Source organism: Giraffa tippelskirchi, chromosome 2 (assembly GCF_054371585.1).
Source record: "Giraffa tippelskirchi isolate mGirTip1 chromosome 2, T2T-mGirTip1v1.2.pri, whole genome shotgun sequence".
Taxonomy (NCBI): domain Eukaryota; kingdom Metazoa; phylum Chordata; class Mammalia; order Artiodactyla; family Giraffidae; genus Giraffa; species Giraffa tippelskirchi.
In genome coordinates, this window is record NC_137276.1 from 160,166,962 (window position 1) to 160,183,360 (window position 16,399).

The following is a 16,399-nucleotide window of genomic DNA, read 5'->3' on the forward strand; positions in this document are numbered from 1 at the left end:
TTTGCAATCCCATGGACTGTAGCCCACCAGGCTCTTCCATCCATGGGGATTCTCCAGGCAAGAATGCTGGAGTGGGTTGCCATGCCCTCCTCCAGGGGAGCTCCCCAACCCAGGGATTGAATCCAGGTCTCCCACATTGCACGGGGATTTTTTACAGTCTGAGCCATCAGGGAAGCCCGAAACACTCTGAACCATTACTAACTTATCCTCAAAATGAACACACGTAGCTGAGTTCACACATATCCGAGGACTGACTGTATTCCTGGGAGGTTTCCAAATTAATATCCATGTTGAATACAGTGTTTTAAAAGATAAGTTATTTTTAACTCTTTTTTGGAATATAGCCAATTAACAATGTTGTGATAGGTGAACAACAGAGTGACTCAGTCATACATATACATGTAAGGAATAAGTAATTTTAAGTATGCTAATTCCAAGCTTATGCATACAATCTTAAAACTCAACTATAAGCAACTGCAGTAGATTTTTCTCAGGGGAGAAGATGCTATTGAACCTTGCCTGCACACACTGATAATCAATACATGTGGATTTTACTTGGATTTATCAATGCTTTCAAGTCTTACATGGAGAAGGTAATGGCAATCCATTCCAGTCCTCTTGCCTGGAAAATCCCACGGACGGAGGAGCCTGGTAGGCTGCAGTCCATGGGGTCGCTAAGAGTCGGACACGACTGAGCGACTTCACTTTCCTTTCACTTAAGTCTTATATGGACATTGCGCCCCCTTGTTGCCTGCATCAGGTTGGACTCCCCATCACCCCCTCTTGCTGTACTACGTGTAGGATGGAATGAAGTGTCATGCTTCCTTTGATAACACGTTCGTAAGAAACCCAGATGCCATTCCATGTTGTTACCTGGCTTTTTCTCCCTCTGATTCCTGCCATCTCTTGGAGTCCAAAGATCCCCAAAGGCCCACAGCTCAAGGACCTCCAAAATAAAAACTTGAAGAATTATAATCTCCCAGTAACTCCCCAAAGGCATAAACATCTAAAGAACTTGCAGCTATCACAAAGAAGAAAGGGGAAAGGGGACATAATTCACACTCTGCTCCAGCAAGGGGACTGACCTCATTGTCTCTAACTCTCTTGCTCTCAAGGGTATTAAGAACAAATAAAAAGTCTGTGTCTGTATGACTTCAAGTTTGTGCCTGCTATTTCTCCTACATGGTACTCCTAAGCATAAATTCAATTTCTTCCTAAATATTTCCTATTCACTGTTCACAATTCTGTTCTAGTATCATTTGTTCTGGGAAGTCTCTCTCTGTCTCCATGCCTGCCATCTCGTGCAGGATCGAGAGCCATTTGGTTATTTTTAATGCGATTTCTGTACTTGAAATTTTTTTCTATAATTTATATGCATTTCACTCTACTTACTGTGATTTCTTTGAGTGCAGAACCTTTGATTTTACTCATCTCTGCAACCCTCACTCTTACTGTGTGTTCAATAAATGAATAAATGTTTGAACAGAGGAAGTGGAGGACAGAGGACACAGGGTATGTTTTGGGACCAACTGAAACTTAGCATCAGAGAGAAATTCTGAACTGCACCTCATCCTTCAAACCACTGAGGTTTGACTTAACCTTGGCTGAGACTGGTTTATGGATGTTTTTACTGATTTAGTCCCATACTTACTTCCAACAAGTGTTTTAGACCAGCTGACATTACTTGAAACTCTTTATCATGAGTAGATGATTACTATAGACTCAGCCACCAAAGACACAGCGGTCATCAGAGCCTGCGTACATGGGTGGGGAATCCAGGATAATAAATAGTGACTTAGGCTGACTATGCTCTACCTAAATCCATCTATTCAAAAGAAAAATAATGATAATTGTTAATTATTTACCACTATTTTGTTTTTTCAAACACATAGTAAATGAGTAAGAGTGAAAACCCAACATTGCTTTGTTAACTGTAGCAGTATTGGACTCAACAACTTGTTCCCCCTCTACTCGTTGTTTCATGACTTGTCATATATAATTTGGGAAAGGATCACATTCCCACCTCAACGATATTGAGCTTGGCCATGTGACATGTGTTGGCTAAAAGAATTGTGTGAACAGATGTTTGCTCTCATTAAACAGAAGTTCTCAACATAAAGCATGGTTTGGCTCAAGCTTTCTTGTTCTTGTCTTCCATCATAAGAACATCAGTTCTCAACAGGGTTTACCCTTTCAGCATGAATTCCAGAATGAAAAAGGTATATGAAACAGAGCTATCCAGACTCCAGGACTCAAGACCTACAGCACTCACGGAATGCAAGTATGATTAAATATTTACTGTTGTAACCCACTGAGGCCTGTGGTTGTTTGTTACACAGCACAGGGAAGAAAATCAGGCAAATACATCAGTTCAGTTCAGTCACTCAGTTGTGTCCGACTCTTTGTGACCCCATGGACTGTAGCACGTCAGGCTTCCCTATCCATCACCAACTCCCAGAGCTTGTTCAAACTCATGTCCACTGAGTCGGTGATACCACTCAACCATCTCATCCTCTGTTGTCCCCTTCTCCTCCCACGTTCAATCTTTCCCAGCATCAGGGTCTTTTCAAATGAGTCAGTTCTTACCATCAGGTGGCCAAAGTATCGGAGTTGCAGCTTCAGCATCAGTCCTTCCAATGAATATTCAGGACTCATTTCCTTTAGGATGGACTGAATGGATCTCCTTGCAGTCCAAGGGACTCTCAAGAGTCTTCTCTAACACCACAGTTCAAAAGCATCAATTCTTCGGTGCTCAGCTTTCTTTATAGTCCAACTCTCACATCCATACGTGACTCCTGGAAAAACCATAGCTTTGACTAGACAGATCTTTGTCAGCAAAGTAATGTCTCTGCTTTTTAATATGTGGTCTAGGTTGGTCATAGCTTTTCTTCCAAGGAGCGAGCAACTTTTAATTTAATGGCTGCAGTCACCATCTGCAGTGATTTTGGAGCCCAAGAAAATAAAGTCTGTCACTATTTTCATTGTTTCCCCATCTATTAGCCATGAAGGGATGGGACCAGATGCCATGATCTTCATTTTCTGAAGGTTGAGTTTTAAGCCAGCTTTTTCACTCTCCTCTTTCACCTTCATCAAGAGGCTCTTTAGTGTGTGGCGAACGTGATAACCACTACACTACGGAAACGCCCAAAGAGACTCTTTAGTTCTTCTCTTTCTGCCATAAAAGGATGGTGTCATCTGCATGTCTGAGGTTACTGATATTTCTCCCAGCAATCTTCCATCTTGTGCTTCATCTAGCCCGACATTTCACATGATGTACTATGAATATAAGTTAAATAAGCAGGATGACAATATGTAGCCTTGATGTACTCCTTTCCCAGTTTGGAACCAGTCCATTGTTCCATGTCTGGTTCTAACTATTGCTTCTTGACCTGTATACAGATTTCTCAGGAGGCAGGTAAGGTGGTCTGGTATTTCCATCTCTTGAAGAATTTTTCACAGTTTGTTGTGATTCACATAGTCAAAGGCTTTGGCATAGTCAATAAAGCAAAAGTAGATGCTTTTTCTGGAACTCTCTTGCTTTTTCTATGATCCAGTGGATGTTGGCAATTTGATCTCTGGTTTCTCTGCCTTTCCTAAATCCAGCTTGAAGATCTGGAAGTTAACAGTTCACGTACTGTTGCAGCCTAGCTTGGAGAATTTTGAGCATTACTTTGCTAGTGTGTGAGATGAGTGCAATTGTGCAGTGGAACATTCTTTGGCTTTGCCTTTCTTTGGAACTGGAATCAAAACTGACCTTTTCCAGTCCTGTGGCCACTGCTGAGTTTTCCAAATTTGCTGGCATATTGAATGCAGCACTTTAACAGCATCATATTTTAGTATTTGAAATAGCTCAACTGGAATTCCATCACCTTCACTAGCTTTGTTCATAGAGATGCTTCCTAAGGCCCACTTGACTTCCCATTCCAGGATGTCTGGCTCTAGGTGAGTGATCACATCATCATGGTTATCTGGATCATGAAGATCTTTTTGATACATAGTTATTTTTAATTTAAGAGTAGGGAATGTATCATATATCTTTTTTATGATCTGACACATTAAGTACTAAATAAATATTTTTGCATGAATATAACTCTGCAATAAGGTAAAACAGGTTTTGTTTAATGATGTAGAAGTTAAAACTTTAAAAATTAGTTTCCCTTTGTGCCTCAGACATCTGTTGTTTTTGTCAGTTCAGAATCTCTTTCCTACTTCCAGTAGCAACATCCGCCCCTTTTCAGGGACAAGTGATTTTTATAAAGTTTCCAATCACAGAACACTGGCCTCACAGACCACAGAAGTAGGTATATAACCCAGAGTTAGTCAATCATAGAATCGTATTTTCTCTGTCATAGCAAGGGATACACAGGCAGGAATATTAGCTAGAATGATAGCCTTTCTGCATCTTCATACAGTGAAGTGTTTGGATAAAACTCTCTTTTTATATTCTGGGTTCACGGGTACAGTGGTCTTCAGCCATGCCCAAAAAGCATGAAGAGAGAGAAAGAGAACCAACAGAGAAAAAGAGAGAGAATAGTAGGAGTAACAGAATGCTCTGAAGGTTTTTAAGTCCTATGTCCCGTCCCTAAAATCCCACATCTAACCTCATTCATGCAGCTCTTTTTTTCTGTGAGCAATCCTGGTATTCTTCTAAAAATTCCCTATTTACTTAAGTAAATTCAAATTGAGGTTCTCCATCTATAACTAAAGAAATGCTACTAAACACAGCTCAAGTAAAAGTAGCTTTAAACCACTGGTTTTATAATGAAAAACAGAGCAAAACATTAAATTGATCCATCCAATCTAAGAATTTTGGTTTTAAAATATGAGTCTCTTGTAAGCCTGTATGAGAACTCTAAACCAGTAGTCTGTCCTGGCTCAAAGTTAGTGAGGAGTGAGTGAGGGCTGTTCCCAGGCCTTCCTCGAGCTTCCACCCACACCCAGAGAAGATCCCCTCCCCTTAACCTGTAAAGGCTGATCAGTTAAATGATGCACTTAGAAACAGGCAACTTGTGTAGATGCCAATAAAGTTCATTTGGAAGTACAAAGGACATGGTTGCAGACCTCAAAGGACCTAGAATATCAGATTATTCCTCGATTTTGCTTCTAGAAACACTGAAATAAATGCAGCAAATATGAATAAGGCACAAAAGCAAAAAATGTTTTTACACATTAACAGGAGGTAGTAAGGGGATTCCCAGGTGGTGCTAGTGGTCAAGAACCCACCTGCCAATGCAGGAGACACAAGAGGCACAGGTTTGATCCCTGGGTCAGGAAGATCCCCTGGAGGAAGGCATGGCAACCCATTCCAGTATTCTTGCCTGGAGAATCCCCAAGGATAGAGGAACCTGGCAGACTACAGCCCATAGGGTCACAGAGAGTCAGACACGACTTAAGCAACTGAGCACACAGGAGGCAGTAAAGCTAAAATAAGGGAAAAAGCCAGAATCCATAAAGTGATTACGGACTGCAGTATCATTAGGACAGGCCCAGTTCTTCTAGACACAATAGTCTCACATCATGGTTTTTTAAAAGAAAAGGGAATGAAAGATTGAAAATAATTGCAGAAGTTGTTCTTGTGACAGAGAAGTCTGAAGTGACAAGTCACAGCCTCTATGTATCTAAAATATGATCCTGATTGAATAGCCATAAAACATCCTTTCAGAAGTTCACTACTTGAACTTCTAAATCATTACAGTCAAAGAGCTAGATAGCTATAGATAAAATCCTGCTGAAAAATAGCCTAAGAAATCCAGAAAATAATGTTTCAACTTGTGAACTCCCAAAAGTATCATCAAACAGCCAAGAAATAAAATTATTTGATCCCCATGCAAGCCTAAAGCTCAGTGCGAGGTAACATCTAATATTGACCATTGAGACAGATCCCAGAAACTCACCTGGACAAAGACTTTCCATGTATCACATAAATACTGGCTTCAAGGCTCACATGGGAAGTTCTATACTTTAAAGAGTAGGAAAACAGAAAAATAATAATGATAGTTACAATTTTGATACCTTTTTTCTATACCCATTTATCTAAAGAGCTCGGCACAAAGCCTGTCTCATTTACTCCTCATAGCAACCTGTGAGGAAAATATTCTCTTTGTTTAAAGATGAGAGAGTGAGCTCTGAGGTCCCGACTAATAACGTGGTAGAATCCAGATATGAACCCTAACTGTTCAACTCCAAAGCTTTACTCTTACCACCCCTGTCCATGACCCCTAATGAATTCTTCATCATTTTATAACAACACACAGGAAGTACTTAACAAATATCCAATAAATCAATAGCATTAAGTCTAAAGTCCTCAAAGCCATCAGCAATATGCTCTCTATTTTGATGGTATTAATTTCCACAGGGCCTTCTTATGGAATTAATTTCCACAGTGCCTTCTTATGGAATTACCACCGAAAGTACCACCATCACAAGAAAGTGCTAGAAAAGCAGCTTAAAATTTAGGATCTGAGAACAGAAGGGTAAAGTGGACTTTCCCAAAGTGACTCATTAAGTATTAGAGAGGTACTGGGCTATCTAAGTTTGTTAGAAGAGAGGGTATCTGGAGGCGTTAGTGAAGATAGAGAAGGAAAGACTAATTATAGCCAAATTATAAATGAACTTGGATGATCTTTATCCTGAAAGCAATAGTGAAATAAATGGGTCCAGGGTGAAGGAATAATACAGTTGGGACCATATATGAGCAAATATCCAATAAAGGCTTTCTAATGATTGAGACTGGTATCAGACTGGATCCCATATGGCACTAAGTCAGAATAATTTGAGGTGGGTTTATTTACAAAGGACTGACTATATAATGGGGAGCAAAGTACAGGGAAAGTAGAAGGAGAGTGGAGAAAGGGCTAGTTCCAGCAAAGCTCTACTAGCTTGAAGGAAGAAGGAGGAGTTACTAAAAACCAGAGGGAGCAAAAGCTGTGCAACCAATGTTACCCAGAAAAGAGTTATGACCTTCTGTCCCAGGCAGCTCCAGGCGGCTTCACAAGAACAAATACTCTGATCTCATTCTCTCTCCCTTCTATCTCCTGCCAAGGTGGAGATAAACCCAAAAGACAGCCAGAGTCTATAGGAACCCCTTGGAGAATTCACACAGGTCAGCCTCTAGAGATATGAGACTAGAGAGGGGACCTGAAGGCACAAACAGAAGATTATACAGCTCAAAGTCTTCCAAATAACAGAGAACATTCTATTGCAGTAAGGTGTAAAATTTTAATTGTATTAACAGACAATAAAGAGTGAGCAGAAACAATGAGTAAGCAAAACAGCCAAAATTATTACTAGTGTACAAAATACTTTATTCCCAGTGATTATGTAACATAATCATATTTTTAAACATTAGGTTCATTCATATTGTATTTCAAGTCTCTACAAGTATACCAGTTCTTCAGGTGGGAGGTAAAGGAAGGGATGGGGGAAGAATCAAGACTGGCTCAAAAATATACGCAATATGATTTGACCTGGCAGGCTGCAGTCCATGGGGTCGTGACGAGTCGGACATGACTGAGCCACTTCACTTTCACTTTTCACTTTCATGCATTGGAGAAGGAAATGGCAACCCACTCCAGTGTTCTTGCCTGGAGAATCCCAGGGATGGCGGAGCCTGGTGGGCTGCCATCTATGGGGTTGCACGGAGTCGGACACGACTGAAGTGACTTGGCAGCAGTGTGAAAAATGAGCTAAAAATTATTCATACTAGACAACTGAGCATGGATAGTTAAGAATTAACTGTCCCATGGACTGCAAGGAGATCCAACCAGTCAATACTAAAGGAAATCAGTTCTGAATAATCACTGGTAGGACTGAAGCTAAAGCTGAAGCTCCAACACTTTGGGCACCTGATGCAAAGAACTGACTCATTAGAAAAGACCCTGATGCTGGGCAAGATTGAAGGCGGGAGCAGAAGGGGATGACAGAGGATGAGATGATTAGATGGCATCGTTGACTCAATGGACATGAGTTTGAGCAAGCTCTGGAAGTTGGTAATGGGCAGGGAAGCCTGCTGTGCTGCAGTCCATTGGGTTGCAAAGAGTGAGACATGACTGAGCATCTGAACTGAACATATTGATATTAATACTTTAATATGCTGTTTGATCAAATCCATCTTTCAAGTTCATAACAGAAAAGAAAGTTCCCATAAACAGAAACTTCAGTGTTTTGTAATCAGGAACTAAGTGACCGTACTTTATTTTACATCATTTAATTAGATACTTGATTCAATTCCTGAGACATTGATTTTGCAAGTGGGTATCAATGGGTTACAGGTTTATGCCACTGGTAAGCACTCTGGCTTGTGAAAAGTATAGACCAAAGTTCTATATTTAGCTCTGCCAAGAACTGATAAAATTAAAATACCCTTGGTATGCAGTAGGGGGGTTCCATGGTGGCTCAATGGTAAAGAATCCACCTACAATGTAGGAGACACAGGAGAGGTAGGATCAACCCCTGGGTTGGGAAGATCCCATGGAGAAGGAACTGCAACCCACCCCAGTATTCTTGCCTGGAGAATCCCACGCACAGATGAGCCTGGCGGGCTACAAAGAGTGACTGAACATGAGCAGGAGCAGGGAGTGGGCCTGCGACCGAGTTCCATTTCAACTCTCTGACCTTGGGCAAGTCTTTTGACCTTTTCAAGGTCAAATAATATTGTTTCTTTAAAAGACATATAATAATATCTTTTCCCTATCCAACCTCTCATAGGAAATCTATATTGAAAACTTACAACTTTCCAAGTACCATTTTTATCTCCCTTACTTATCACAATAACCTGGAAGTAGGTACTCCTATTGTCTCCATTTTACTGATAAGAAAACTGACTCTTGTTACCTTAGGTCAAGTAACTTACCTGTAACCTTGCAGCTAGTAAGAGATAAAGTCAGAATTTAAACCCCAACCCTAGTCTGACTCTAAACCATACACTACATTACTATGTCCCTAACCCATAATAATCTTTTGGGGTTCAAATGAAAGAACATAAAAGTATTGTGCAAAATATTTTAAAATGTACAGATTTTTATCTAATAAATGCCAACATCCATCACTATTCCCTGAGTATAACTTTTCAGAAACTTTTCTCATCACTCTGTACATATGTATCTTTACTGTATATTCACAGTTTTCGGTCTTCCTGTGATTGAGATAAAATTTTCAAACACTAGACTGCATGACAGCATACTTGAAGTCATTAAAAGGTGAACACTCTGAAAGAAAAAGGAAGTTTACAAAACTGAAAATTACACCTTTTACACTAATATCATTAGTTGCTCTTCAGATGTTAGTCACTGTCTCAGTATAAACGCTGACTTGCATGAACTCCAAACAAAACACTTGCCCCTACTCCAGTAAGTATGCAACACTCCAGTGGCATTATCTTGATGTTCTGCCATGTGTCTGAATTCTTACTACAAATTTGCTCTGCTCAGAACCTGCTCAGCCCACATTTCCTCAGAACAGTCATCATAAAACAGAATAAATCTCTCAGAGCATGCATTGATCAAACATGGAAGCCTAAAGGAGACATGCTATTTGAAAAGCACTGTCAAACATCATGCACATAACTGATCCACTGTGCTGACAGGAGAAACGAACACACTATGGTAAAGCAGCTACACTCTAAAAAAATTTTTAAATCCATGCAGAAGCCTGAAAAACAAAAACCAAAATGTCATGCACATGTGTTCTCATCTACAGCTCAACCCTGCTCCCTTTCTAGTTCCTCTTTTGCTGGATACAGGAAATGAATTCCCTTTCGCACAGGCAATATGCCTGTGTCTCCCTTCCTCTCCTTATAATAAAGGGAATTACTTTACTTCCAAGCATCTTTCGAGGCCACAGGAAACCACACAGTTCAGCCTACATTTAGAGTCCAGCACCCTCATCCTTCCAGCAGGCATCAGTAGCTTTGAGAGAAAGAGCAGTAGGATGGGCCCCCGAGAGATGCCTACCTGCCAAAAGTCCCAGCCTCTATCTGGGTCAGATGTTATTGTAGTACGTAGCCAGTAAGGTCAATGAAGTCTTAGTAACAGTGATTTAGTCAACTTCTTTGTTTCAGTTGTCCAACTCAAAAAACCTGGGAGACGTAAGCATTACCTAGTTTATTCTTCAGCAAACAAAATGATACACGAAAAGAAGCCTACAAACTTGCCTGTCTCCCACTAATAAACCAAAACAAATAAAGGCATATTCCTTGCTCCTGGATGGTGGGTTTGTGTAAGATGGAGAGGAAAATAGAATAAATCTATTAACCTAGTCTGATTAAACAGAATTATGTTTTATTTTATATTTCATAATAATGCTGCCTGGTTCATTCAATCCATTTTAATTGACTGCCTCCTGTGTGTGTGTTCAGTTCAGGGACTGAAAAATCTAAATTACATCCCCACTCCCTAGAATATTAAGGTGTATAATGTTTATAAAAAGAGTAAGATGGATGAACTAAAAAATAAAAATTATGAGTCATGAAGACTCTAAAGAGGATAGCATATAAATTTAGAAAATAGCCTTGAGTATTGGGGAAGGGTTTGCAGCACAGGTATGAGCCAACCTGGGTTTAAAAGAAAGAATTTGGATTGGAAAAAGGGATAAAGATTTTCTGGGTTGTCATACAGAAAGTGAAAAGATAAAAGCAGAGAGCACATCAGTACTCTGGGAACAATCAGTTGGCACAAGCAAGTAGAATTGCTGAGGATAAAGAAAGGAGATCAGAGAACCTAGTGATGATCCAACTGAAATAATTTTAGTGCTAAATGCTGATAATAAGAGAAACAGAATAGAGGAAACAAATAATAATAAGACTTTGCAAAACAACCTCAACATTCTTCTCACCCTTGCCTGTAACATCCATTCTTTCTTTGATAAAACCAGTACTATGGGATCCTAACATTCTATTTGGTATGATCATACTGTAAATCTCAACATTAAATTCTTTCCTTCTTCTCCAGAAATAATTAACATATTGAACATCAGTTTGAGAGTCCATAAATGATCCTAGTAAGTCACTCAGTGTAGAAATGACATGATTTCTGTGCTCACCAATGGAAAAAAGAATATGCTGGTTAATAGAGAAGATAGTCCTCTCTTCCAAGAGGAATCTGAGGCAAACAAGGCTTCCATGTATAGAAACAACAAAAGAATAAAGTATTTTTAAAGTGATGTTGCCAACTGAGTAGAATAATTACTAAATTCAGAAAGCAAACATGTCACAATAGGGAAACATTACAAGCTCGTCCAAATTTCCCTAAACAAAACCAACATAAAAAGTTTCTACCCAAAGTCCTGACACTAGCAATATGAGACACAGCAAAAGTCATCTAGAGTCATGGCATATGTAATGTACTTTATGTTTGTTTGCTTTTTAAGTCATTTATTTTGAAACTTAGAAGGGAATCCAAATCTGTTTCTCCTTTGACATTTGCCAACTGCTATTGATTGATCAATGTATTTTCTTCGTCTACTTGTTGAGCTAACACAGATTAATTACTTCAATATCCACTAAAAATTAAATCAAAGCAGATGGCATTCTAATTGGTCAGATCTAATCAGGGAAGCAGGGAAGAACAGCACTGTTTAATGCTCTGTATGCTTAATTTATTTTTCTAAAACAACATCTGAACTTAATCTCCCCGCCAAAATGAAATAACTATAATGCTGACAGATGAAATTTTTCATTCACTGCCTGTCTCAGAATATCATATATAAAAGAAATTTCACTTCAAAGGCCTCTGGGGTTTGCTGAGTAATTACTTCATCAGCAGTCTCCAAAACAAATTTCATATAAAGGTATGTTGACATGAATTAAAAAAAAAAAAAAAAACCTCTTTGAAATGAGAAAAAAGCATAAATGGCTTGGATGGCTTACAAAATATCTTTTATCCTGATGTGTAGTAGACACTCGTTTTTCCTTTCAGTATTAACTGGACGGCAAAAATTTTGACAGGATTTACCATTATCCCCCAGCTCAGGGATAAATCCCAATAATCTATACCAGTCAAGGTAATCCTACCCATTTAAGTTTGTTTTACATAAACTAAGTCTATAGCAATTAATGAATAACAATTCTCCAGTCACAGAGATTTTTTTAAAATGTTTGTTCAGTTATACACAAACTGTCCCACTAGATAAAGTTCCAATTTGCTTCAGGCAGCATCCTATCTACACCCCATCTACAACCACAGGTGGAATCAGTCTAAGAATGAAGCCATCAACACTGCAGATGTCTTGCCCATCTGAGCAAGAAATGAGAAGTCAAGCTCCTGATGAGAGAGTTATATATCACTAGGCCAACCAATACTGAAATCTAGTCTACTTCTGGATTTTTCAGTAAAACAAGCCAGATAACCTTCTTGGTACTTAAGCTACATTGAGTTATATTTTCTGTAAATTCTAGTCAAAAGCACCTCTATCACTTCATTTTGTGTGATGCTCAATTGTTCTCAGAGTCTATACTTCATTGGAGACCAAGAAAATAAACCTTAGAGTCTGCTAAGCATATTTTTACTTGTTTAATTATGAAGAGGCAAAGAGGCCATCTGAAGAAGGTAGGATGATTTTAGAAATTGCAACTAATGGGGTCTCCTGGGTCCAAGAGTTGAACGCTATATGACAATGGTAAGAACACCGCACCTCATTCTAGGGGATCATTATGGGTTTCCAAATTTGGGTCTTGAATCTCAGTCACAGAAGATATTGCACCCTTAGTGTTTTAGGAACCAGAACTAAGCAAAATGCATGTGAGAAAAATAACATAAACATATTTATATACTACATAGTTTTTGAGGATCTATGGATCCTCATTTAATGGAAGATGAAAAATTCCACTGAGAAGAGGACAGGTACCACTGCAAAGAAGAAAAGTGTGGCATATGAATCTTAAGATATGGTTAAATTCCTGACTCTGTTCCTTGTAGCCGGTGACTGTGTGCAGATTACTACAACTTTCTGAGACGCTTCCCCTCAGCAGTAAAAGAAAAGGATAATTTCCCAAAGTTATTAATAGTTGATAAAGAAGATGTACACACACACACAAAGAAACACTACTCATCCATAAAGAAGAATGAAAGTAAGGTCATTTGCAGCAACATGGCTAGGCCTAGAGATTATCACAGCAAGTGAAGTAAGTCAGAGAAAGACAAATGCCATATGCTATCACTTGTATGTGGAATTTAAAATATGATACAAATGAATTTTTTAACAAAACAGAAACAGACTCACAGACAAAGAAAATAAACTTGGTTACCAAAAGGGAAAGTGAGTGGGGAAGGGATAAATTACGATTTGGGGATTAGCAGATATAAATTACTATATATAAAATAAACAAGGTCCTACTGTATAGTACAGGGACTATATTCAATATCTTATAATAAACAGGATGGAAAAGAAAATAAAGAAGAATATACACATATGGTGCCAGTGGTAAAGAACCCGCCTACCAATGCAGGAGACATAAGAGACACAGGTTCAATCCCTGAGTCAGGAAAATCCCCTGGAAGAGGACATAGCAACTCACTCCAGTATTCTTACCTGGAGAATCCCATGGATAGAAGAGCCTGGCAGCTTACAGTCCATAGTGTTACAAAGAATTGGACACGACTGAAGTGACTCAGCACGCACAGATATATAACTGAGTCACTGTGCCATATACCAGAAACTAACACAGCAATATAAATCAACTATACTTCAACAATAATAAAAAAAAAAATCTATCAATAGAATGACATGAGATAATGTGAAAGAGCTTCATAAATTCTTCATTATTTACAAAATATGATTTCCTCAAAATGAATAGCATCTAATCTGGTTGGAAAGACAAATGTGCATGGTAAAGCACTGACTGACTCATTTCCATGTTCAAAGTTTTCAACTTTCCATTGTCTAAAGAATAAAGACTTTAGAACAGGATTTATTGTCTTGTACAGCCTGGCTGCAATTTATGCTTCCTATCTCATCTACTACTCATTTTTATAAGCTCTAATAGCCAAGGAACCTGCAGTCCTTCATTTTTAAGCACCCCATTATTCTCTGCTTTCCTCACATATAGCCACTTAGATCCTTTTGTTCTTGTTACTCCTCCTCCAAGGATTCTACATTTTTGCCTGCAAAAATCTGCCTATACCTCAAAGCCCAATTCAAATGCTACCTCCTTCATCAGACCTCTGTGTGCTCAGTCATGTTCGACTCTTTGTGGCCCCATGGACTGTAGCCCACCGGGCTGTTCTGTCCATAGAATTTTCCAGGCAAGAATACTGGAATGGATTGCCATTTCCTCCTCCAGGGGATCTTCCCGACTCGGGGATTGAACCTGTGTCTCCTGCAGCTCCTGCCTTGGCAGGCAGATTCTTTACCACCTGCGCCACTTGGGAAACCCTAACCTCATTCACCAGGATTCACATACCATCACTAATTGTAATCCCTCATTCTTTAAATTCCTATTGCCCTTTATAGGTAACTTACTTGTCCTTAAAGCAAACAAAGTCAAATAAACAAACAAACAAAAAATTTACATAATGGTTGCATGTGAAAATATCTTATTTCTCTTAGTAGACTATGAACCCCTTGTGGGCAGAATATATTTCATATGGTTATATCTCCTTGAGATGCTAAAATGAAACCATTTACAAATAAGTATTTAGTAAACATCAATTCAATTGACATACACATAATAGAAGGAGAAATGACTCTAAAATACAGGGGTAAATTAACGTTATAAGTTGCATATGTAAACAATGAAAATAATTCACACCATGGAGTGATCATTGCAGTGTCAATTGCCAACAAGTAGAACTGTGGTTAAGGTAGAGCTTGATGGAAGTACAGTATCTGGGTTAATTGAAAGGAAGCTGAAAGACATTCCAGGTAGGAAAAATTATATATATATATACACACACACATACACATACAGGCTACTGTATGAGTTTCTCAGGTGGCAAAGGCAAGGAAGTACTCACGCAACAATCACATGGGCTATGGTAAATAGCAATAGGAAATAAGAATTGTTGTAAAGCCAAACTATGAATAAACCCAAAGCTTAAGGCTTTCACCTTTTCACTTTGGATATGAGAAAGCCATTATTTTCTTAATTATATGTAGCATATGTGACTATGGTGCAAAGGTTCTCATTTTCATGCAAAAGAACACCCAACTATCAGATACAAGAGGATCATTCCATTCCCCTAAAAAAAGTCACATCTGTTTTTCTTGATTTAGAACTTGCTCTAGAGCCTACTATAAATATAGAATCTGAAACACCACACAGACCCTTCAATCCAGGTTAGCATATGATAGAAGTACAAGTGATACTGACCACCCATCACATCTCTCCACAGAAAGCAAATGACAGCCTACTGTTCTACCTTCATTACTCTTTGAGGTAAAATATTCATTATACAGAAAACTAATTTTTAGAATGTGAATATCTCTTTTAAACTAATACCATAGCAAATGGTTGGCTGTGAGAGCTAGAATGGGCAAAGTGTGCATTTCTCTCTATGGACGTAGTCCTACAGAGGTGGATAAAGGGTTGAGCGCTTTCTCACAGCTGAATGAACCAGGCCCGCCTTAAACAGCTCTAGGGGATGCTACTCATATTGTATTGATATTTTGTATTGATATTTATGCAAATGGAATGTCCTGAAGCACAATTCCAGAAAACCCCATGAATGGTGCTCCCAGAACTACTGGCCCTTCCCCAGGCCAAAGGTCAGTTCAAAGACAATGTATTTACTAGAGAGACTTTCTTCTTTGTATTTTTATTTTAAGCCTTTATGTTTCAAGACTGGTCTAGAATGTCATGTACCATAGTCAGTGCCCAGGATTCTGGGAGATGAAACATAGTTGGATCTTCCGTATATTGTTTCTTAAATTAGGTTAAGAGGTAGAGTAATGGGTGCCCATGAGAATTTAAATTTTAAATGTTTTATTCATACACACAGATATATATATCCATTTATGTGTGCTCACTCAGTCTGATGCTTTGTGACCCCACAGACTGTAGCTCACTAGACTCCTCTGTCCATGGGATTTTTCAGGCAAGAATACTGGAGAGGGTTGCTATTTTCTCCTCCAGAGGATCTGCTCAACCCAGGGATCACACCCATGTCTCTGGCATCTCCTGCACTGGCAGGTGAATTCTTTACCACTGAGCCACCTGGGAAGCCCATATCCATATATATTATACATAAAAAATATATATGTATATGTGTCTATATATTTGAAGGTAGACAAATTCTAGGGCATCTGGCTGATGACTTTATAACTGATTATTGACACAAAATTTTGGAGCAATTATTTCTGGCTTTGATTATGATATGCTTTACTCAAAGTAAAGGTCAAATGATATCACCATGCAGCAAATAAAAATTGTTTGTGCTAGTTCAAACAGAGAAAAATGGAGTAATCA

The 16,399-nt window shown here is 38.8% G+C and overlaps 1 protein-coding gene across 5 annotated transcripts in view; it reads right to left on the reverse strand.

Annotated features, from left to right (window-relative positions):
• FGF12 (fibroblast growth factor 12) overlaps positions 1–16,399 on the reverse strand; it is a 577,758-nt gene that overhangs the window by 342,601 nt on the left and 218,758 nt on the right. The gene's annotated exons all lie outside the window — the stretch shown is intronic.